Source organism: Bactrocera oleae, chromosome X (genome assembly GCF_042242935.1).
Source record: "Bactrocera oleae isolate idBacOlea1 chromosome X, idBacOlea1, whole genome shotgun sequence".
Classification (NCBI taxonomy): domain Eukaryota; kingdom Metazoa; phylum Arthropoda; class Insecta; order Diptera; family Tephritidae; genus Bactrocera; species Bactrocera oleae.
In genome coordinates, this window is record NC_091541.1 from 34991396 (window position 1) to 35014742 (window position 23347).

The 23347-nt window shown below is 40.4% G+C and overlaps 2 long non-coding RNA genes across 7 annotated transcripts; one reads left to right on the forward strand and one right to left on the reverse strand.

Annotated features, from left to right (window-relative positions):
• The first annotated feature begins 412 nt into the window (after nucleotides 1-412).
• LOC138858123 (uncharacterized) lies at nucleotides 413-11504 on the forward strand. The gene is made up of 3 exons (XR_011397346.1): nucleotides 413-1367; nucleotides 1439-1653; nucleotides 10427-11504. It is a non-coding gene; the product is annotated as an uncharacterized lncRNA (long non-coding RNA).
• Nucleotides 11505-16977: 5473 nt separating this feature from the next.
• On the reverse strand, nucleotides 16978-19110 carry LOC106624595 (uncharacterized). Of its 6 annotated transcripts, none has more exons than XR_004976924.2 (5): nucleotides 19016-19110; nucleotides 18027-18074; nucleotides 17765-17951; nucleotides 17618-17708; nucleotides 16978-17483 (listed from the first exon to the last, which is right to left on the reverse strand). It is a non-coding gene; the product is annotated as an uncharacterized lncRNA (long non-coding RNA). The 6 variants fall into 6 exon arrangements; XR_001331037.3 differs by lacking the exon at nucleotides 19016-19110 and adding an exon at nucleotides 18585-18734; XR_001331038.3 differs by lacking the exon at nucleotides 19016-19110 and adding an exon at nucleotides 18399-18564.
• Between the last annotated feature and the right edge of the window lie 4237 nt (nucleotides 19111-23347).

Consider the following 23347-nt stretch of genomic DNA (forward strand, 5'->3'; position numbering starts at 1 on the left):
GGTTTATTCGACCACAGGTGTGTAAGTGAAAGTGGGTTTTTAGTGCAAATTAGCACCAGAATAACTATGGTCCTTCGAGCCCTAGTGGACGGCACTATGGGTGTTTAACCAAAAAAAACAAAAAACCTAAAGTGAAAGGCTGTGAAATTGCCAAAAATCGGTGAAAAAAAAAAAGAATAAATACAGTACAGTTAAAAAAAAAAGCTTTAAGTTATGTACATGCAAATGATACAAATAACAATAAAACAAAGTGCTGTTACAAAATAAAAGTACATATGTAAATATATAAGTGCAAAATAAGTGCAGTGCAGTGCATATACACACATAACTAAATATTAAAAACACATAAAACAATAAAAATAACAAAACGGGTGCGAATCTTAATAAATAACATAAATCAAATAAGCGAGCGCGATACAAAATACATACCAATCAAAATACATATAAACCAACAGCGGGCGCGATACAAAAAACAGAACCAAGCAGAAAAGGGGCAGAAGCTAAAGCTGGCCCACAGAAAGTGGTAGCGCCGGAGGCAGCCAGACCCAAACCCTGCAGCCAAAATACGGCTGAGAAGCAGGGGGAGGGAGGAGATGCCAAAGGGGCTGCTGCTGGAAGTGCATCTGCCAGGGGGTGACCTGCGTTTAGCATGCAGGACCCGTCAAAGGCAAAGTATGCGGAGAGACGACGCGCCGCATACTTACTAAGGTTGGTAGAGCTAAAGCCGCCAACGAAAGAGGAGCTAACGATGGAGCTCCAAGCATCGATTGACTGCGCGAGAGCAGTCATACCCAACTTCAAGTTGGAGCCGCCGGTAAAGGCAGCCAAGCGACAGAGGTCAGCTGAAGAGGCAAAGCCGTCAGCCAAGAGGCCGAAGACCAAGGGTGTAACGCCCGCAAAATCATTTGCAGAAGTGGCCCGGAACCGAATTGTCATTGGCGTTCTGGATGAGGGAGATCCCAAAGGAAGAATCCCCAGAGCCCAATGGAAATGGGTGCAGGCTGCGCTGACAAATGTGGCGCTGGAAGTGCTATTAAGGAAGATCCTATGGAGTCCTCGAGCAACGCGGAAAGTATGGAGCAAGGTGAGTGTTCTTCTTCCGGGTTTGAGATTGCGGCCAGACTATCAAGCTTGTATACTGAGAAAGAGCTTTTAAGCGACTCTCAGGAAGACGCAGATATCACAATAGTTAATGCGTCTTCTACAAATTAATCTCCATCATAGCAAACTAGCTTCAGCAGCCCTAATTAACCGCGTGGCAATGGAACACCCTGAATTTGTCCTCATTCAGGAGATATGGGTTAATGGAGGGCGTATTTGCGGACTGAGGACGCCGAACTATAAGTTGCTGATGGCCAACTGTGAAGGTAAAATCAGAGCCCGCATAATGGCAAAGAAAATATTATTAACTTAATGTTTTTATACTACATAATTACAGCAAAAACGACACAGCAGCAGTAAGCTGGGAAACGGGCACACGCAGTTACCGGATAGTGTCGTGTCGTTACCGGATGTATGAGCAGGAGCTGGTGCCACCTCTGATGGTAACAGAGGTGGTACGGGATAGCGAGGCATCCAAGTGCATGACGATACTTGGATGCGACTCAAATGCGCATCACACAATCTGGGGCAGCACAGATGTCAATGACAGAGGTGAGTGTCTCTTTAATTACCTACTAGGTACTAAGTTACTGGTGTGTAATAAGGGAAGCACGCCAACATTTATTACAAGAAACCGACAAGAAGTGCTGGATATCACACTTGTGTCGGAAGAACTAATTGACAGGGTAACCCAATGGAGGGTTCTCGAAGAACATTGCTTTTCGGATCATCGATATATTGAATGTACAATAGAGGAAAGGGCCGATAGAGGCATTAACTTTAGGAATCATAGCTGGAAAAACGTATCCCTATGATTCTACCGTTTCAGCCCAATAGCAAGGAGGATCTAGATATCCTCGTTAATCGACTCACGGAATCGTGCCGGCAGCATTAGAAGTGGCTTGTCCAATAACACGAAGTAGGGGTAGAATAAGGCTCCTTGGTGGTCTCTAGAACTTAAAAAGATACAGAAAGAATGCGGAAAGCAGTTCAATTTAGCTAAGCAATCCCAAGGCGAGTCAGACTGGTTATATTATTACAACCTCCTTAGGTCATACAAAAAGGAAGTTAGGAGACCAAAAAGAAATTCATGGAAATCTTTTTGTAATGATATCGAGAACACGGCGGAAGCGTCTCGACTTAGGAGAATAATGGCACAATCGGTGCACAGTATCAGTTATCTTCAGAAGCCAGAGCGAAGTTGGACGGTATCCAGTGAAGAGTCCCTGGGGCTACTAATGGATACCTACTTCTCAGGCAGCTCTAAAAGCTATACTGCTGAATATACTCAAGACAGTGGAGCAGAAATGGACTCCACTCTTATAAACATAGTGTCAGAAAGCAACGTACGCTGGGCAATAAACAGTTTTAAGTCCTTCAAGTCGCCGGGATCAGACGGTCTATTCCCGGCTCAATTGTAGCAGTCGCAGAATTACATAATGAATTGGCTAATTGCCATTCTTAAGGGGGCGCTGCAATTAAACTATATAACTTTGCTTTGGAGGGAAGTCAAGGTAATATACATACCAAACGCAGGCAAAAGCTAGCATACAAGTCCAAAGGACTTCAGGCCAATTAGCCTTTGCTCATTCCTTCTAAAAATTCTGGAAAGACTAATAGAATTACATATAAGAAACAAACTGAAACCAGAAAAGTTGGCTGGTTCGCAGCATGCGTATTCCAAAGGAAAATCCACAGAAACAGCACTAAGCTCTGTGGTGGCGGAGACCGAAAAATCTCTGGAAGTCAAAAAATACACTCTATTTGCCTTCTTAGATATAGAAGGAGCCTTCAATAATATCCAGCCTAGGGTCATACTGAGTGCGCTTTCCCGAATACTCGCAAACCTTATGCAAACGATCTTGGACGATATAAATCGTTGGGCAGTATCGTGCGGATTAAACTTAAATGCTGGTAAGACACAGCTTGTATTGTTCACCAGAAAACATAATTCTCCAGAAGTTACGGCGCCAATAATAAATGGTTGCAGACTAACAATTGGAGATAAGGCAAGCTACCTGGGACTAATCTTAGACAGGAAGCTTTCATGGAAACAAAACTTGGATGCTAGGGTGAAGAAGGCAGCCACAGCACTCTACACCTGTAAAAGGATGGTGGGCCCCAAATGGGGGCTTACGCCTCGGGTAACTCATTGTCTCTATACAGCAGTTATCAGATCAATCATGACATACGGTATATTGGTATGGTGGCCAATAATGGAAAAGAAATACGCGGTAAAGCGTATGGAAAGTATACAGAAAGCAGCCAGTATATGCATTAGTGGAGCTCTTAGAACAACGCCAAGCCAGGCTCTAAACGTCATTCTACACTTACTGCCAACAGACCTGTTCTGTAAGCAAGTGGCAGCAAAGTCAGCTCTTAGACTGAGGGAATCCTCCCAACTAGTCGCATGCAACAAGGGGCATTCAAGGATACTCAGTATATTCCCATTCCTACCCAAAACCACGGATTTCCATAATCCAATAGAACGGAAACTAAATTCGGTCCACAATATTGCCTTCCCCACAAGAGAGGAGTGGAAAAGGGACGAGGTGGACAGGAATACAGGAATTAGCATCTACACGGATGGATCCAAACTGGATCATCGAGTGGGAGGTGGTGTCTTTTGCGCAACATTAGACACCAACATCGCCTTCCGTTTGCCAGACCACTGCAGTGTCTTCCAGGCGGAGATCACAGCAATCAAAGAAAGCCTTATGGTATTGACAAAAAGTGTGCCCATAACAAGGAGCATATATATATAATATATATGGATAGCCAAGCGGCCTTGAAATCACTCAAGTCTCCAATGGTGTCATCCAAGCTAGTGAAAGATTGTATTGACCTATTAGAGGATCTGACATCCTACTTCACAATAAACCTGCAATGGGTTCCAGGACATAGTGATATTCCTGGTAACTGCGAAGCAGAAGAACTAGCCAGAACAGGCACCACTTTGCAACAAACCCTTGAAAAAGAGGGTATCTTTATGCCTCTGGCAACTTGCAAACACTTAATCAGCGAACATGCTATAAATATAGCTGAGTCTCGGTGGAGACAATCAATAACCTGCAGACTAACGTGGCAGGAGTGGAGCGTGAGTCGCACAAACCGACTACTAAAATTTAAAAGGAATGATATAAGAACTCTGATAGGAGTCCTAACAGGTCACTGTCTAATTGGTAGACATGCCAGTAGGCTAGGTGTACCATACAACGACTATTGTAGAAGCTGTCAAGAAGTAGAAGAAGAGGAGACTGTAAAGCATCTTCTATGCGAATGTAAAGCTCTATGTAGGAAAAGAATCGCAACTATCGGTCGTGGATTCCTTGACGACGTATCAGAAGTTGCTAATATAAAATTATTTGTACTGATGAACTTCATCAGGAGCACAGGTTGGTTCAGAGAAGAGACGATAGAGTGAGGGAACATTAGTCCCGGTGGTATCACAATGGGCCTTCTATAGGCCTAGGTGCGTCATTGGACAGCCACTCTACCTACCTACCTACGGTAAAATATCGGCACATTACCAATTGCAATTTCTCGCTCTCTCCGCACAGCGTTCATACATATTTACATAAATTTTACGAGAATACCTGCGGTCAATATATGCGGCGCAATTCAATACTGAGAGTGACAGTCTAATACGATACTGCACTCGTTTTCATCTTCGCCGATTCAAGAAAATTCTGAATCGGTATTAGAAATCAAAAAAGACAATATTCACAATTTTTGGAAACGTCTCCAAGCTGCATATGACGCAATCGTAGAATCTGACGACTCAGATCTACCTGAAAATTTCAAATTCTCGGCCTACGCTAAATACGAAAACTGCTTAGACCAGTTCGAAGAAACTAAAGCAATGATTTCCGATCAATTAAAGCTAATAAAAGCAATTGCACCTACTCCACATCAGCGAGTAGAGCTGCGTCAAGTACAAAGTCAAGAGCAAAGTTCAGGCACCCATCTCAAGGTGCCCGCATGTGACACAGAAATATTTCATGGTGGTTATGAACAATGCCCGTCCTTCCGGGACATCTTTACAGCCGTTTACATGAACCACCCAAAATTATCAAATGCACAAAAATTGTATCACCTCCGATACAAAACAAAAGGTCAAGCAGGCTTAAGGAAACAAGTGAAGAGTTTATAAAACTGCAATCCACTGTTGCTAATTGCTTGTCGGTTCTATCGACACAAAATATTTCCACAGACAGCTGGGACCCAATACTGGTAAATATATGCACCGCCGCTTTTCCAGAAAAATCGTTACTTTTGTGGGAGCAATCGCTCTCATGTCGAAAAAAATGCCCAACGTGGCAACAGATGAAAGACTTTTTAATAACCCAATACGAAATCGCAAAAAGGGTAGATAAAAATATGGTCAGAACGAAAACCGTTCTACACGACTTAAATAGAAGCTTCCACAAACCCCAAGCCAGTAGCAACAACAATTTAAATAAAAGCTTCTTCAGAAATCAACACAATCGACAAAGCGCTTTGTGCCTATGACAAACTTGTTGAGACGGCCAATATCCGTTTCGGCCAAATCTTCTGGTCCGCCAAAAGTGTGATTGCCGAGATGTTTCATTCTCAGCCTAGCAAAAGCCGGACAGTGGAGGAGAAAGTGCCGGGATGTTTCCACTTCACCCTCCTCCATACAGCTTTCACAACTACCATCGGGTAGTATTCTAAGCTGCACCGCATGAGTTCCCATTGGACAGTGCCCAGTGAGAACTCCTACCATGGCGGCGAGGTGAACTATGTTCAAGGCGAGAAGATCCCCCGACCTCCTGCGATCCACTCTCGGCCAGAAGGATCGCGCAGTCGCGCAGGAGTAGGTCGCCGACCAGCGTCTGCTGAGCGCATGCGAGGTCCATTGGTCCAGAGCCAGAATGCACGACGTTAGCGGGGAGCAAGGGTGCCCCCCCTGGCCAGCTCATCGGCCTTGCAATTTCCAGCGATTCCGCTGTGACCAGGCACCCAAACTAGCCTGATATTGAAGTAGCCTGATGCTAATTGTAGTGAGGACAGACACTCCTTGACTAGCTTTGAATCCACGGTTCGCGCACTCAGAACTTGTATTGCCGCTCTGCTGTCGGAGTGAATGCTCACCTCTCTAAACGAAGCTGCACTTCGTAACAGTACTTCTACCGCCACCTTGATCGTGGCCACTTCCGCCTGAAAAACGCCTGGTCCGGTAGCCTGAAGCAAAGATTGACGGAGAGCTCTTTACAGAAAACCCCCTTCCAACTTTCCCTCCTAGCTTCGACCCATCCGTGAAAAAGCTCACCGCGCCTCTTCTCCAGTGGCTTCTTCCCCCCACATCTCCCTCATCGGGATATGAGCAGAGAAAAAGCCGCCTCGAGTGTCCGCTGTGACGCAGTGATCCAAATTTTCAGGAATGCAGTTGAAGGAGACTAAAAATGAGGTGTTTGAGGTTCGATTCCACCTCAAACTTTTCGAGGGCTTTAACCACTGCCTCTGGTCACACGTTATTGAAGGCCCCCTCGATGTTGAGAAAGGTGCCCATTGCAAGTTCCTTATGCAACAGCGCTATCTGCAGCCATGACACTACATCATGCAAAGCAGTGTCGACCGACCTGCCCTTGATATAGGCATGCTGCGCCCGTAACAGTTTACCCCTCGGTATTCTGCACCTAATGTACAGATCCATAAGTCTCTCCAGCGTTTTCAACAGAAACGAGGCTGGTGGGTCTGAAATCTTTTGCACCGACATGAGAGCTTTTACCGACCTTCGGAATAAAAGTAACCTTAACCTGTCACAAGGCCTTCGGGACATGGCCCAATGTAACACAGTTCGCGTAGATGGGGGCTCAGCCAGCTATATGACACCTTAACGCTGTTGTTGCGCCGGTATGATGCCATCAGGACCCGGGGACTTGAAGGGCTTGAATGATTTCAGCGCCCAGGTAAGGTGACGCTCATCCAGAAGGTCCAAGAAGGCTGTACAGCCTTCCTGAAGCTCCCCCAGTGGCACTTCTTCAGTAGAGCGATTCAGCGGAAAATGAGTATCTAGGAGTAGCTTCAGCGACTCCTCGCTACTCGTAGTCCACCCTGCTATCTGTATTTCTAAGATACCCCACTGGAGTAGGATTTTTTGCAAGAATGCGTCTAAACCTTGAGGATTCGTGACAACCATCTACGCTGCCGCAGAAGGCTCTACACGAGGCCCTCTTGGCTTTCTTCAACTCGGTTCTGCCTAATAGCCAGTACATTTTTCTGTACTTAAGTTTTATTTCTTCTTGTTTTTTTTGACATGGGATTTCCACCTAAGTTTATTTGATATTTTGCTGTATTCTCATACGAAACTATTTTTTGGTTCATAAATATTGGCTTGTGCTATATACGTTTATTGGTGAAATCGATATGCACTGATTTGGTTTCATTTAGCCTAATGCGCCAAGTAGTTGTCTAGCGTTGAACTGCTGCAATGGCTTTTTGTAATTTTTCTGTTGACTCAATATTATTGTTGCAGTATCATCAGCAAATGTAGCAACAATATTTTCGTTAAATGTTGGTAGGTCACTAGTATATAAGAGATAAAGAACTGGTCCCAATACACTACATATGATTTCAGAATTTTCGAGAATTGTGTTGGAAGAAACATTTTAAGTTTATGGCTCAATCCTGCATGCCAAACTTTATTGAAAGCTTGTGCTACATCAAATAATATTGCTGAGCACACTTTCTTTCTTCTAATTTTTTTTCAATTGTATCAGTTATTCGATGAACCTGATCAATCAGGTCAGATAGAGTGTTGATTCCGGAAACCAAAGTGATGATTTGGAATAAGATTTTTCCCATCAATGATTGGCTTTAATCTTCTCAATAAAAGTTTTTCAAACAATTTGGTTATTTTTAATTGTAGGGGTTTGCAGAATTGGTAGGGGTCAGTCTTTTGGTAGACTTCCAAAGTGACTGAATATTGAGTCATTTGTAAGTTCACATAGAAACGCGCTCATGGTATCGTTCTTAAATTGTTTAATTTCGTTTCTCAATTGAAACGTTAAGTTATTCAGTCTAGTTTTATCTTGTGGGGCTCTGGATTGTTGAAATATTTTTCCTCGCTTTTGTTTTTTCAAAAATTAGTTCCAATATTTCTTTAGGATGATTGTAACCTTTTGGTCTTAAACAAACTTCAGATGTATTTTGCCACGCTGAATACTGGATATCATTGGTCAGTTTTTCTACATCCAGATCTAACTGTTCTTCAGATTGTAATGGAAGTGCTAATTCAATTCTTTCACTTAAAGTTAGAACAAGCGGGGGATGTAGAGCAGGTTCGCCTCCGCGCGGTGCATCCTGGGTAACGCCAAATGACCTGCGGCCTTTACGGCCTTTTTTTTGAACTCCTGATCTGACCTTTGCTCGACATGGACATAGCCTGGACTATTAGATGGATTCAGTTGAACCCTGGGCTGGTGGTCGTGGTATTCTGTCACCTGAGTATGCAGGGGTGATACCCTGCAGAAATGGCTGATGGGCTAATGCCAAGGCTGCCTCCGTCCCTTTAAAACCATGGCAGGCCTCGGAGTACGTTCCTCTCCCGTCATCATTAAGTTGGTGTGGTAGGTGTTTGTTGAGATGACTCCTTCCTTGCGCTGGTCGGCTCTGAACGCATTGCCTCATAAGGGCGTGCGTCAACCCTCGCCTTGACCTCGTAACTGAGACAACCTTGGGACCATAAAAGGCTATTCGGGAGGCGGATAGCGGCTCTGAGTGGGGACCCAACAAAATGAATACGAACGAAATTACTAAGGATGAGGGGGGAAGCAGGTCGAAACCGAAATCTGCTATAGTGGACGGTTCCCTGGGGGGGACACTTTCACCGAGGGGGACGAAATCGTCCCCGGTTAAGGGTGAGAATATGGTATATCACGAATCAACGCCTGCGATATGCTGCTGAAACGGAACGAACTCGTCCCATTCTTGAAGCGGATGGTGACTGGCGACGAAAAATGGATCACATACGACAATATCAAGCGAAAACGGTCATGGTCGAAGGCCGGTGAATCGTCCCGAACAGTGGCCAAGCCGGGATTGACGGCCAGGAAGGTTTTGCTGTGTGTTTGGTGGGATTGGAAGGGAATCATCCACTATGAGCTGCTCCCATATGGCCAGACGCTTAATTCTACCATCTACTGCGAACAACTGGACCGCTTGAAGCAGGCGATCGACCAGAAGCGTCCAGAATTGGCCAACAGGAAGGGTGTAGTGTTCCACCAGGACAACGCCAGACCACACACTTCGTTGATGACTCGTCAGAAGCTACGGAAGCTCGGATGGGAGGTTTTATCGCATCCACCATATAGCCCGGACGTAGGCCTGTCCATGGCGAATGCCCTTGGTGGTGTGAAGTTGAACTCAAAAGAGGCTTGTGAAAAGTGGCTGTCCGAATTCTTCGCAAATAAGGAGGGGGGCTTCTATGAGGAAGGTATTATGAAGTTGCCGTCTAGATGGAAACAGATCATCGAACAAAACGGCGCATATTTTAACTAAATCCGATCACTGTAACACTTTTATAGAGCATTGAATGAAGAGCAAAAAAGCGGAAGGGAGATACCGTCCAACCTTATATAATTAAAATTAAAAAAAAATTGAATAAAGTGTATTATTATTATAACTATCGCAAAAGCAAACTTTATACCAAAAAAAAGTATTTTCTTTTGGTTTAGTGTCTAAATAATCGAAAAATCATAGTATAAAGTTTAGGACAAACAACAATTGAGGCAGGCGTGGAGTCGCTATCCTTATTAAATCGCTGGGAAAGAATTAAAATTCTCCATCACGATTTCAGCCGTCGATGGAAAGAAGAGTACATAAAGGATCTCCATAAAAGATATCGTTGTAAGACTCCTGAACAAGCGCCAAAGTTTGGAGATTGTGTCATTATTCATGATGATTGTCTACCCCCTACCGAATGGCGGCTTGGTCACATTGAAAAGCAACATTACGGCTCCGACGGTCATATAAGAGTAGTTGATCTCCGTACCCAAAGCGGAACGCTAACCAGACCGCTCGTGAAGCTGTGCTTTCTACCAACAGCAGATATAAACGATACAGCAAATGATAAACGATAAACCGATAATAATCCCGAAAACGTAATTCATAACCGTTTCAATAAATCGAAAAAAAACGAAAAGACAATAACTCGTAAACTCGACAACAATCCGTATATATAAGTATATAAACTAACGAGTCGATCAATATGACGACCCCTTCATGCTACCAAGAGTTGTAGCATGTATATTTCAACTTATATCTTACAACTTTATAAAGCCCAATAATCTTTTCTACACAGGTAACTATGGACGCAGATGCACCAATGCCAACGCCTGCTATTCGGTCAGCTATCAATGTGCCGCGACCTGGGGTTACTCCAGCGCCCCGATCTGTAACTGCAACCACTCCTACAGCCGCTTCTCGAAGTGGCGCGCGACCATCACCAACATCAAAAATGGAACCGCAGCGCGTCCGGCCATCATCATTTGCCGCCGGCCTCACCGACTACAACACTGCAACAATTTTAGGGGCATGCAACCGATGCAATGCCAGCAGATTGCCCAGGCTCATGGGCATTGTCTCAATTGCTTGACAGCGGCACACAATACTCAGGCGTGCACGTCCGTCAATCTGTGCCAAATATGAGGCAGGCTGCATCATACGTTGCTCCATCGCAACCCGAGTCGTGACATCTGTCGGCTGCCTGCCCCGCGCAGCCGCCCTCTAAGTAGACAACCACCATCGACTCGGGCGATACAGCACCGACGACCAGCAGCCCCTCTTGTGTCCCGATTAAGAAGTCACCGAAACGAAGCATCGATGATGCGCCGGCACTCTAGGCCGCAATATCGCCGCTATATGGTACTGAGCAACGTTGTAGCAACGCTGCAACAGCTGCAACGACTCCTAGGCTAAACATTCGCCTAGGGGGGCCGGGATGGCTAAATGAAGTATAAGCCTTCCCAACGAACATCCCTGTACAAGCACCACACGCCACTTCACAAGCAACACTGGTACATTCCAACACACCACAACAATACCATCCACTCCCGAAAACGCCATACACCAATACATACAACTCCCCACAACTCACCGAGGGATACCAACACACACCACACCACTAACACACCCACGATCTCACCACTCTACCCAACCAACAAAAGGGATCGACGACTGGATATGGGCCCCTTTTTTCGATCGATCGCCGTCGCAAGTAGATCAGCCGAGTCCTTTTCTACGCCACCCCAGAAATCTACACCGTTTTAAAAATTATTCACAGTGACATTTAATTGTGGAAAACGATTGTGTTAAATTAATTAATTTTACGGTTGAAAACCAAACGATTGTGTTAAATAAATTAAACTTACCGTTGAAAACCATTTTTTTCGTCTTCATATTTATTCGACCACAGGTGTGTAAGTGAAAGTGGTGAGTGGGTTTTTAGTGCAAATTAGCAACAGAATAACTAGCATGTATATACCCATATCTTGTCTTCTAGGAAGCTGTTGACTTCCTTAGCATTCCTTCCTCCGGTGACGTTAATTCCAAACTTCAAATCAATCGATAATCGAAGATCATTGCCATCCATAAAATACTTGCTGGAGTCTGCTTCGTTATTTCATGTATAGCAGACCGATAAGCCATTAGGAACAAGGATATATGGCTAACCCAATCTGTTTCATTTGACTTGTCCACAACTTTCCTCAAATGTTCTTCCAAAGTTCGATTAAATCGTTCTACCATGCCATCGGACTGCGGATGTAGTGCAGTTGTACGGGTCTTCCAAGTACCCAGATTCTGGTATATCATTTGAATGAAGGCTAACTCGAAGCTTCTTTCTTCGTCAGAACGTAATTCCGATGGTACACCGCATCTCATTACCCGCTTCTTTATGAATACATCCGCTACTGGTTAAGCCTCTTGATTACGAATTGTGTATACTTCTGGCCATTTAGTGAAACGGTTCTTGACTACGAAAACATATTTGTTTAAATATTTATTTATGGTAAATAGATCATCCATATACATGGCAATTCGCTTAAGTGGTGCCCCGTATTATGCTGCTTTATTCGGCCATGATTCTTGAGCCTCAATCCTTTAGCTGCAATGCACTAATAATAATAAATATTTGGTAGCTTCAATAGCATTTTTAGAGTAATTTTACCGTGTCCTGATGACTTTTTTGGATTTATCTCTTTTATTATATATTTAATTTCAAATGTTGAAGTCATAATAGACAAGAGCGACAATTAGGCTTAAATACCTTCTCTAGGAGGTTTGCAAAGAAAATTGCTTTTTCTTCATCATTTCGAGTCTAATTACCACTCACGTCTCTTATGAAATTTTTCTGAGTTTATTCTGTTTATATAAATCTTTAGTTCGCTAATTTTTTACTTAAAAAAGTTTGCAGAATTTGGTTTTGCGCTTTAATTAGATCTTGAATCATATTTCGTATTGTTAACATAAATTGCGGTTCTTTTTGGGGCAATTTGCAACATTTGCATAACTTCCATGAGCTACATTATCTTTAACATAACCATGTTTTGAACTTTAGTCAGTGATTTCAATAATTTCGGATGCGTTTAATTTTTATACCCTGAACAGGGTATATTAATTTTTCCACGAAGTTTGTAACACCCAGAAGGAAACGTCGGAGACCATATAAAGTATATATATAAATGATCACCGTGACGAGCTGAGTTGATTTAGCCATGTCCGTCTGTCTGTTCGTCCATCTGTCCGTCCGTCTGTCTGTCCGTCTGTATATACGCGAACTAGTCCCTCAGTTTTTGAGATATCGATCTGAAATTTTGAACACTTCTTTTTCTCCCCAAGAAGCTGCTCATTTGTCGGAACGGCCGATATCGGACCACTATAGCATATAGCTGCCATACAAACTAAACAATCGGAATCAAGTGTTTGTATGGGAAACTCTTTCATTTGAAAAGGTATTTTCACGAAATTTGGCACGGATTATAAGTTAAGGCAACAATGTAATCTCCGAAGAAATTATTCAGATCGGATGACTATAGCATATAGCTGTCATACAAACTGAACAATCGGAATGAAGTGCTTGTATGGAAAACTCTTTCATTTGACGAGGTATCTTCACGAAATTTGGCATGTATTATTATTCAAAGCATTAATCTAATCTCCGAAGAAATTGTATGGATCGGATGACTGTAGCATATAGCTGCCATATTAACTGAACGATCGGAATCAAGTTCTTGTAAGGGGCCTTTGTTTTTGTGAAGGGTATTATAGCTTCGGCGCAACCGAAGTTAACGTTTTTTCTTGTTTTTCTTTAGCTTAGTTTGGCATCAATTCAATCTTGAACATTGGTTGCGGCACCATATTTTTATTAAAAAAATGTATTACAGCTTTATCCTCATAACCACATTCTTTAAGATCTTGTCTGATTTCATTAGAGTCTACCTAAGGCTCAGTACCTTTAATGACTACAACTAGGCCTTTAGAGCTCTTCAGTTGATAGGAGTAGCAATTTGTATTATTATTGGATAGAAATTTTACGATTTCCATAAAATTTCTCTGTGTATGTATTTTGGTTTCATCAATTAACCTCTTTCAAGGGCACTATATGGAAATAGTTTTTGCCTACAATGTCACTTCATTTGAATACAAGAGCATTTGAGCTACGTTCGCGCAAATATATTGGAGGCGGTTTGGTGTTACTCATTGTGGTGGTACACTTCGCATCGTCGTTGGGTTTGTTACTCAATAAGGCAAATCTGTTGCCATTTAGAGGTTCATCCTTATTTACGTTTGGAGTCCCGGTTTGAATTTTTTTTAATTGACCGCTGTCTTTATAGGACTTGATTTCCTTTTAATGTTCACGTAGCGGTCAATACCAATATGAATAGCTGTTCCTTTTTTATCAGGTACACTCTCACCTTCACTACTTTTTTCCTTCACTTTGTTTGGTATCGAGTTTGCTGATACCTGCATGTTTGTTGGTGCTGTTAACCGCTACAATGACATATTTTTGTTTCCTTTTTTTTGTTTTTTGTTGTTAGGTGTTGTTGCTGGGTCGACAAAAGTGAAGTAGACATTCATGGAGTACCTTCGGCCTTGTTGATGAGGCTGGGCAGCACTCATGGTAAGTTATTGTTTTTTTTTACATTTTTTAGCTATTGTTTTTGTATATATTGTGTAAACTTTCATGGGCCGAATTAAATACACGTCCGCACTCTTTGACACACTTGACCGCATTTTAACTGCAAGTACATCATTTGTGAAGACATTTCTGATATACGTGCCTCCGCTCTTTCCCCTGTGTCGATATTAACATCTGCCACATTGCAGCAAAAAACACGTTCATGTCCATAACCTTTGACGAGCATTAAACTTCTCCGTTTTCTTTTATCTTCGTAGTATCTTCCTCTAATTCCAACTAAAACACATATTCGTCAACACTAATGTTTTCTGCTTTCATCGCCTGTCATAACCGCGATTGTAATTCGGATTTTAGTCCATTTGTTGCCAAACCACGTTGTTCCAGCTCCTTTTTCAGTTGTGGAATCTTTAGATCGTTAAACTTTGCCATTTTAAAACAATTCTCTCTTTGGGAATTTATTTGACAATCCCACTTCTGACATCAATTGTAACGGATTTCTCAATATATCGTCTATCTTACCTACTTCGCACTTGAGTTTGATCAATTCGACGAATTTCGCTGTCTGGTTGATTATAGTAGTTTATCGTCGGTTATTTTTTGTTCTGGCATTCGTGTTCTCCACAATATGTATACAAAACGATCGGGCAAAGAAGAACAAACGCGCTCAATAACCTTTTAGTTGCTACAATCGTATTATGTTATATATTCAGAGAGATTTCTCTTCTTCTCGTTGAATATAAACAAAGGCACATTAAGCTAAATAAGAGGACTCTGTTACTAAAAAACAACCACCGATACGTATTTGTTTAAAAGTTTTGGATACATTAGCAAGAAAAATACGCAAGTAAGCATGAGGTGTACTCTTTGTTGCGGTGCACCGCAGCAGGTCTCTGCTATACACTTATCTTTATTTCAAAAACTTAACGCTTTACTAATCATTATACGAGCTTATAACTTCTTACATATGTATATCGCATTTAATCTTTACACGACTGCAATTGCACTGAATAGGTAACTCTTTGTGATTGGTTATATTTATATACTACCAAAGGACCCCGTCCACGCTTTGCTGTGGCTAAGGTATACATTAATTATAAACTATTCAATACAGTGAAAGTTTGTAACAAATTAATAATTTTCAAAGTTGTAAGTTGATACCATTTGAGATAATGAAAGGGTAGATCATTCCTAATTTTTACAATAATATTTATGGTTTTTAATTATAAAAAGTTTTCAGTTTGTTTAATTTAATTAAGCTCTATTCGTATCGTACATTCTGACAGCATGGGAATGTTCGAGCAAGCAAATAACTGCATTAGTAACCCTGTTGTTATTCTGCAGTTACTCAGCTGATACTTAACCTAATCAATGCAATTATTTTGCAAGGCTAACATATAAAAAGTAGAAATATAAAATGAATTTTGGCTGGAAAAGGCATTTAACGTAAAACACAAAGAGAGATATTAATTAATTATAAACTAAAATAAACAGCAATTTCGCTTAACTGTCTTCTTCCATCATACATTTTGGTGGTGCCGATTTTACTAGTTTTGCGGTTGCTTGAATTTTTAAATGTTGCAACATTTTTACATCGAATTTGTTTGCTTTACTATGTTGTCGCAGTAATTGAGACTCGAACATTCCCTATCATTGGAAAACGTGTTAAGAGAACCATCTCTTCATTAAATTTTCCAGTCAAAATGGTTGTTACAATATTTTTTTAGATTACCAAACGTGTACCGTTGCACAATTGAGGTTGTGTGAAATTACGCTGAATAATAATAGGCGTAAAATTTTTCGGACGAAGATAATGTGATGTCATTCCGAGTATATCTAGATGATTTACGTTTTCGTTTTCATCAACAACAGTAGCGAATGATTTAAAGTACATCTGATAGCCTTTCAATAATTTCATCAATTTTTGATTAAACATTTCGTTAATCTCATTGGCTTATTCTGGAAACAGTCACCGACATTCCGCCCAAGAATGATTTAATACAATATTACGCCAGCCGCCATGTGACATAATTCTTGCGAGTTGAAAAGAAGAAGAACTATAAACTGTCAAATAGCCTGTAAATTGTAAACAAATAGGTAAACACTTTTGTAATTCGGGAAATAAACTTAATTCATTCGTTTTTGCTTACACGTTTGCTTATTACATTAAAGGATATGCTCATGGATGTGCTCACATCCCTTCGGCAGAAATCTCTGAGCTTGTCTATTTCATGTCAAAACCTCTGTTTTAAAACGTAGGGGATATCCGACTTCCTATTAATTTTTAAGAAGAATTCGGTGGAAGAATAACTTTGCTCGACTTATGTACCTTGTGCGCAGACTTTTACTAATGTATTTTTTATTCGTCGGCATGTTTTGCATTGCTTATATGTTATTGTCGGAAATGTAATTACTTTTATTTTCATAAAACTACATATTTAATACCCTTTGATGTATATCAAATAAATTGGTTTTTATAAAAATTTATTTTTGTTGATACCTTTTACGCAGACTTTTTGTGCCTAGTGTATACATGTATTAATATAATACTAGTTCTGATCAAGAATGATAGAATGTAGTTGAGTTCTGATGTATTTCTATGAAGCTATAGTGAAATGATTGTGAAATTATATCCGAGATATAATTGTTACATATGTAAATAGATATTTTTAAGCTATCCGTTTGCAAACAGAGTGAATGACTAAAACGAGTTGGGATTACGATGTTTCTGCTTTCTTTTATTGTTCGTAAATATATAGAATAAGAATTAATTCTTACATTAGTAATAGTTTTTATATAACTATAAAAATAAATTAATTAATTCTATAAAACTCAAACTATTTGACAATATTAAATTTACTTTTCCTTTTGTGGATGGATACTTCTAATTCTTTGTTTAACATCCTTATTAAAAAAAAAAACATTCTAGCCCGGAAGAACAACTTTTTTACTTTGTTGCTGCAATCGATTCTTGATGCTTTCTCTCGTCTTAATTTATTTCATCTTAATTTTATTAATTTGTCCACTGGTGAAAATAACTTTTACTTTTTCGTCAATGTTTTCACACTCTTGGGACTTTTCCTTTGACTGATTTTGCAATATATAAAGATGATAAATATATTTGCTGTCTTTTTGATTATTTTTGTCCTTCAAAATTTGTATTTTCTTCAAAAGTTTCCCATTCTTTTTGCGCAGACGACTATTCCCCTCATGCCATCGTTTGCTGTTGAGATATAATATAATATGAATCAAATTAATAAGGTAATAAATAACTCACTATTGATTTACTTACTTGTGGAGAAGTAATATAAATTAAACTAGTTATCTTAATAAATAGCCAAGGATTGAGTTACTTACATTTGACGGGCACATTCTCTTTCTTCTGTTCATCAACAGAGCTGGAACCACTGGAGATTATAGTCTGCTTCAGACCCTAAAAATACTAGTTCTACAAATGAGTTTAAATTAAATGCATAAATATTTTCAATAATTATTGACAACTACCTTTATTTTTTGCATTATGTTCAAACAAAGTAGTATCACTCTTCTTTTGTTTCATCAGCTCAAGGTTATTTGATACTCTCGTAAGAAGTATTAATTGTTTGCTACCGATCCCTTTGTTGAAGGCGCTTTTCGCGTACCGTTGCCATAGCAGGCACCTGAATTGTAGGTAAAGCGCGGGAGCTTAAGTCTTTTCGCAAATATTTATATATTAAAAAAGTTTGAATAAATACAATTTAATTCATTAATTGAAATAAATACTTACCCATTAAATTGTTTGAGGTTCATAATATCGTCATCCACAAAATGATCCCTGCAAATTAACCGAAAGAAAACGGAAAAAATTTGTTTTCATTACTATCATTTGCATAATAGTTATTTCAACTTGCACTGCACATTTCATTTTAAAAAATCAATATATTTTATTATACTTATAAATTTAAATAAATACAACCGCACACTTCGACTGTTTTTTTTTTTCGTTTCTTTATTTTGCCTGGGAGTTTCTTTACTTATAGTGTCACATCCTAGAATGACCCAAAGATATTCAGACAACATTCTTCTATTTATTTCACTACAGTTTTTTCAACGAAAACTAAGAATGCATTTAATTTCACTAAATAACAAAAGTGTTTACTTTTTTGTTTACAATTAACATTTCTATGCTTCTTCTTCTCAACTCGCAAGATTTACGTCACAACATGACGGCATAATGTAATTTCTTTTTGAAGGAATTGTCACAGCCTAAACCAAAAAAACTAACTGTAAATCATAGTCGTAATCTTGTATTCTATCATTCTTGATTCCGCCCTTCCGTACTTACCGTCCGTATCAAACGAAATTTGTCAAAAGTTATGCCCGTAGTGGCAACGAAAAAATTAGTTGTTCTGTTTTGTTTTCATTTGACCAATGTTGCCATTGTTTAATTTGTATACACGATTTTGCACACATCTAGCTTTTCAGTTAAACTTTTGCATAATGTAAACCAACTATTAAAAATAGTCTACCTATTTATAAATAATTTTATTCCACTGTGAATTTGATTTAGTTTAAGAATATTTCAAATACATTCAAGTTTACTTTTTAATTACTACAAATGATCGAGACTGGTAACCCTGCGTTACAAGAGAGCAATCAGCTGACTCGTTTCTACGGGAAAAATCCAATCCCGCTCACATCTAGCAAAGTAGCTGCAATGCCTTGGTGATGTAACTATCAATGCGATTTTCTGTTGTGATATTAAAAATGTCTTACCGGTTCCATATGGTGCGTCCTAAAAAGAAACCACCTTCTTCAGTAGCAACAATCAGTATAAGCCATATACGAGTATGTATAAAAACATTACTGTACTCTTGCAGTCGCTGTGTTGTTACTATTATTATTTTTGAAGTAATAAAATATTCAAATGATTTTTACATGAATTTTGAACAAATGGTTATGATTGGAAACACAATTTTTGTCATTATGAGTTGTATTGACTTTTAACATAAATATATAAAAAGTATTCTATGTCCGTTCTCTGGTTCTAAGCTATCTCCCCACCAATTTTCAACAAAATTGGCTAAACCGTTCTTGAGTTATAAATAGTGTAACTAACACGGCTCTTTTCTATATATATATATCGATACTAGCAGACTCGGCGAAGTCTGTTCCGCCTTAGAGGAAATAAATAAACCGATTTTAGATTGTATCAAGTTGCATGCAGCACGATATATTGAGAATATTATACCATTAATAGTCCGTAGTGTTTCAAATGACCTTGATCCCTGCAAATTTACCAACAACAACCGCAAATAAAAGCATTCATCATTTTTTGGATGAACTGTATACATACGACCAAGAGCATCAATAGAATGCACATTCGGATAGCCAAGAATCGCATCGCCTTGCTTCCGTCGTTGAAAATTCGTAATATCGTGGCTTCTTCGAATAAAGCAAACAGTACACCTAGCCTGCTGGCATGTCTACCAATTAGACAGTGACGTGTTGGTCAGAGTTATCAGAGTTCTTATGCCATTCCTTTTGAATTTTAATAGTCAGTTTGTGCGACCCACGCTCCATTCCTGCCACGTTAGTTTGCTACTTGAGCAAGTTATTGATTATCTCCACCGAGACTCAGCTAGATTTAAAGCATGTTCGCTGATTATGTGTTTTCAAGTTGCCAGTGGCATAAAGATTCCCTCTTTTTCAGGGGTTAATTGTAAAGAGTTACCTGTTCTGGCTAGTTCATCTGCTTCGCAGTTACCAGGGATATCACTATGCCCTGGAACCCATTGCATGTTTATCGTTAAGTAGGATGTTAGATCCTCTAAGAGACCAAGACATTCTTTCACTATCTTTGATGTGACCTGAGTGATTTCAAGGCCGCTTGGCTATCCGTATGTTCTTCCTTGTTTTGAGCACACCTTTTGTCAATACCACAACGCTTTCTTTGATTGATGTGATCTCCGACAGGAAAACAATGCAGTCGTCTGGTTACCGGAAGGCGATTTTGGTGTCTAATGTTGCGGAAAAGACACCACCTCCCACACGATTATCTAGTTTGGATCCATCCGTGTAGATGCTAATTTTTGCATTCTTGTCCACCACGTCCCTTTCCCACCCCTCTCTGGAGCGGAAGGCAACATTGAGGACCGAATTTAGCTTTGAATCTATTGGATCGCGGAAGTCCGTGGTTTTGGGTAGAAACGGGAATAAACTAGAATGCTCCTTGTTGCAGCCGACTAATTGGGAGGACTCCCTCAGTCTGAGAGCTGACTTTGCTGCCACTTGCTTACAGAACAGGTCTGTTGGCAATAAATGTAGAATGATGCAGCTTGCACCCATTTCCATTGGGCTCCCCCTCATCTAGAACGCCAATGACGATTCGGTTCAGGGACACTTCTGCAAATGGTTTGCGTCCGTCACACCCTTTGTTTTCGGTCTCTTGACTCACGGCTTAGCCTTTTCAGTAGACCTCTGTCGCTTTGCTGCCTTTACTGGCGGTTCCAGTTCATCAGCAGATGTTCAGGGGTTTCCGGCTCTATGTCGCAGAACCGGCAGTTTGCAGAAGAGGCTATACCCATGTTGAAGAGATGCTTCTTGAGCCTGCAGTGGCCGGTGTAGAACGCGACAAGTAGCCGGAATTTGTTCCTCGGGAGATTAATTATGGCTTTGAACCGTTTGAGGTCGTAACCCCGCATTAGCAGTCTGGCATGGTGCGTGCCCTGAAGTTGTTGCCAATGTGTCTCTATGCCTGCTGTTTCCTCCCTACGGAGGAGCTCTTTAATGGTATGTGGACCAACCGCTATGAATGGTTCCGGTCCTACCATTTTTGTAGAGGCTGCAGAGCGGGCCAACTCGTTAGCCAGTTCGTTCCCGGCTATACCCCTATGGCCAGGCACCCAAATAAGGTGCACTCGGTTGTGCTCTGATAGGCTGTTAAGCCGTTCTATACACTCCAGCACTAGAAGAGATCTGACCTCATAGGCAGAGATCGCTCTTAGTGCCGCCTGACTATCGCTGAGTATAGCAATACTTTTATTGCGATAGTTGCGTTGGAGGTTTATCTCTACACACCGACTTATAGCATAGACCTCGGCTTGGAAAATGCTCGGGAAACTTCCCATGGGAATGGAGAGTTTGGTGCTTGGCCCAGCGACACCTGCACCAATCCCCTCCTCCGTTTTCGATACGTCGGTGTACCACTTGATAGTGCTTTCCCTTAGCAGCAGGTCCAGTGACGAATCATTCCATTCAGACTTGCTGCTAAGGGTAACTTTGAACTTCCTGTTGAAGTTTACTACTTTGGTAATGCTATCCTTTGGGAGAAGAGCTAGTGGTATTTCCTCACTTAGCGCCTTCATCTGCTGGGATGAGATTACCTTCCCTTTGACAACTCCCTCTGATGTCATTTGGAGCAGAGTTCGTTTGGCTGTCTGCTTGATTACCAGGTGTAGCGGTGAAAGTTCTAGCATGACTTCCAGTGCTGCGGTCGGACACGTTCGCATTGCTTCCGACGCGCAGATGCAGGCAAGACTTTGCAGCTTCGACAGTTTGAGTCCTACCGAAGTCTGCGATGCTTTCGAAACCAACGGTACCGCTCCATACGTGATAATCGGTCTCACGATCATGGTGTACATCCACCTGATTGTCCTTGTGGAGCAACCCCAAGATTTTCCAGCAAGTCGGTTGCACACCATGAGTGCTTTTGTAGCTTTGTTTAGGGTCTGGTCCACGTGCTGCTTCCATCGTAGAGTGTAATCCAGCGTGAGGCCCAGATACTTGACCGTGCTGGCTAAATAATAGTACTAATGATGCATTTATTTATACTAGCTGACCCAGCGATCTTCGTACCGCCATAGCGTAGCTTTGATGCGCTACTTTATTTTGTATAGCTGACAGTTCTCCTATCTTAGGTATGAGTACCCATTCAATTTAAACTGGAATCTATAATATCCTCCATATAAAACTTAATCCCTATTACCCAGGTCTCGCCATAACTGAGAAGGCGATAGAATTTAATTAAGTAACCACATTTCCGAATGAACGATGCTTTTTCAATATAGTCTATGGCTGTGAATGACGATGCTACTCGTTACGCGGGTTACGTCCCCGCAACGTTCCAAAACCAAAATAAGCAATGTTGACAAACTACAAGTTTGTTGGAGCCAATGACCCAATTGCACCAATAATTCTGATTTCGTCAGAATGACTACAAATGCATTTTTAGCAACGTAAACACAAAGTGTCAGCAACCCGTATTTCCTAATTGTATTCTTAACTTTCAAATTCATTCGCAATACCAAATCGCATATTTAGCTAAGTAAGCATTATTGTAGAATGTAAGCAAATAATTGTAATAACAAAACAGGAGAATGTAAAATGAAGTATAACCATTAACAACAATCGAATAATTGTTTTTTTTGGTTCCCGCCGGTACACTCGACTTAATTGGCGCAGTCGGTTAAAAATAAAATGTATTTCAAGATACATAAGAAAGAACAATAACCGAAGTTATGTCCAGTGCAGAAAATATATCCTAAGATATACAAAAGGACTACAATCAAAATTTAGTCCGAGTGAAAAAACATAAGAAAGGAAAATAACCGAAGTTATGTCCAGTGCAGAAAATATATCCTAAGATATACAAACAAAAACATAACGAAAGGACAATAATCAAAATTATGTCCTAGTGAAAAACAAAATAAAAAGAAAGAATATATATAAAAATAAAATTAATATAAATAGTATACAATATATATATAAATAATATATATATACAAGTATAAATAAAATATATATTAAATATATAAAAAACCAAATAAGCGAAATATAATATATAACGAACAATGGTCAACCAAGTCCCGGCAACAGAGCTTATAAAGCTGCAAGAATGAAACCTTACTATGGCATAAAGAAGGAATACGATCTCTCATCCTTCTTGAGAGAAGTCGAGACTATTCTTTCTCTGTTCGATGACAACCCGGCGCTTAAACAATTCATTTTAGAGCGACACATCTGGACTAAAATTCAAAGTGGAATTAATAAAAAAACTTTGGAGTCAAGGAAACCTATCATGGCCTTTATAACCAAGCCATTCGCACC